Below are 2,588 nucleotides of genomic sequence, written 5' to 3'. Positions count from 1 at the left end.
CTATGTTTGTCTATGATCCTTACTTTGTGAAATAAACCAATTGAACATAATTTCAATGATTCTAATTTCACACTCCCAAATCCTTATCGAAAAATGTGAGAATTTCAAATTCCTATCATTTATCGAAATCTGTTTAGATTTTAAACTTATATGCACTGACCCTCCTGTAATGAATATGTACAAAGTCACAAAGACTTGTCAACAGTCATTATAAGGTATTCCAATGGAGATCAACTCCATGGAAACTAAGTCTCATATTCAAAGTACATTGCTTTGGACATGCTTCTTGCATTAAGTTTTCTAATCTTACACAGATAACTTCCACCTATGGAGACAACTCCATATTCTCATTTTGACTATCACTTCTGAATAAGAGATGCCCCTTTTCAGAATATGTCAGTATGGTCCTTACAAAATTAGCACTATACTTCCAACTGTCCCTGAGCAACCAATCTTTGTTAAACCTCAGATTGTCCTCGACAATTGCTTAATCATTTTGGTCATATCCAATTCTAGACCTTTTCCCTTCTTAATGCCTCTGGGCATTTGGAAAAATTTAGAAATGACAAATATTATAGCACATGCAATCGATCTTGTACCCAAAGCAAATAGTACACGATTCATGATGTCTCACATAAAGACATGATTCTAGACCAGTCTTTTGCTATAATATTTTTATTTGCCATGTTTTCAAATTTTGACTATGAAGAGGGATGCCGTAATCATAATCGAATTTTGAGAACGCAATATATAGAATTTCCTTAAGTTGAATCAATCCAACATGAAATTCATATATATATTCTTGACTAAAGATGATTAAGGTCTCAATCTAAGCCTTTAGAACTGAAATGAAGTATATCCTCTCCGTTAATTATAGCAAAACAACTTTTTCAATCCCTGCAGCCTCACGAATTGAAACTTTTGTTTTCTATAATTAACATTGCTAACTTGCAACACTAACAATAATTATCATGCTCCCACTAACATGATGATTATTAGCATAACACTTATGTTCCCACTAGCTTTGACATGTACTCAGAAATCAGCTGGACTTCTAGAAATGAATACTTTATTGACTTTCTTACCAAAGTTCAGATTTCTGATACGAGATGCTTTGATAAAACTTTATCAAAATCATACACCTTTCCTTAGATAGCATGCATGTGTGTCTAAACAATTTCAGAACTATGAAAAGGGATGTCGTAATCATAGTCTCAATTGTTTAGACCTTTTGCCATCTGGTTCAAATCTACTTGGTGGAAGTGTTTCCTCACCATCATTTTCATGAATCGGAGAGAAACCTTATGACCCTTAGATTTTATGGTGTATGTGTTCTTATCCATGTGAATCGTCAAAACCATAGTCACAAGACAAGGATAATGACAAATCCAAACTCATATGGACTGAACTTATGCAATCTTAACTTCTTGCCACCTGGCAGTACAGGGCCTGCCATTGCTTCCAAGTTGTTATGCAACCAATTGAGAACTTTCAGAACTCCTATGCAAAGCCAACTTTAACTGGAATGGGCACAGAATATGTCAACACGATAGGTTATAAACCTCAAGTCGTGTGCTAGTTAAGAACCTCAGGTTTTATTCTTGATTAGTTCTTGAAATTCTTTTTAGGATCTTTAAGACTCCCACTATCCTCTTGACATATAAGACTATCTTGCCAAATATTCAAGAGATAGTGCGGATTCTTTATCAAGACAAACACTTCACACAATTAGCCTTAGTTGGTCTTTGTTTTATCCAAAACATCACAACTTGCCAATTTCAAATGTACAAGAGTAGGACACTTTTACTCTTACATTTGACAAGTGTTTTAAACCTTTCTTTAAGATATGTCACTCAAGTTACAATCTTGGAGTATGACTCTAAGAATTGTTTTGGAATGAAGTATGACTCATCTTCCTGATCTAACCATTTCAAAAATTCATGACTCCTCTTCTTAGTCATAAGAATACACTAATATGACCTTTAGAGGACTAATTGTGATATGATTTCTAAATCATTAAGATGATCACAAACATGATACTAAAGTACTCTCCCATCTTTTCAGATTTGAGAAACTTTTATCTTTCTGCCTAATTTGATTCTTCCCATTCGTTCTGCCATACATTGAGACTTTTCCAATGTTTCAGAATTATACTTAAACTTGTAATTATAACCATATTTACTAAACTTTAGTAAATCAAATAGTCTTAACGAGCTTTGTGGTGGACATGACCAGTGCACAAGAATGTGTACTCGATCCCTTTAGTCCTTCACTTGACTCACACATCCATGTGAACAAGTAATTAGTCTTGATTTTCCAATGCTTGAAAGTTCTCATTCATCATACTATTCAACTTGCATGATTCCAAGTTTCGGTCCAATTGAAACTTGGTTGATGAGGAACTTTCCTTATTTGGTAAATTTAGACACTACCACAAATGAAAGAATCAAATCCATTTTCCAATATTGCTGTCAGTGGAATCATATAAGCAACAATTTTCCACAAATGCCATTGTAAGGATATTTCAAATAAATAAAATTAAACAATTTTCTTTTATTTTAAAACTTTGCGGAAAAACTTATCCTTAC

This window comes from Lactuca virosa, chromosome 4 (assembly GCF_052849685.1).
Source record: "Lactuca virosa cultivar CGN04683 chromosome 4, Lactuca_virosa_CGN04683_v6, whole genome shotgun sequence".
NCBI classification, from domain to species: Eukaryota; Viridiplantae; Streptophyta; class Magnoliopsida; order Asterales; family Asteraceae; genus Lactuca; species Lactuca virosa.
This window is presented reverse-complemented; position numbering follows the sequence as displayed.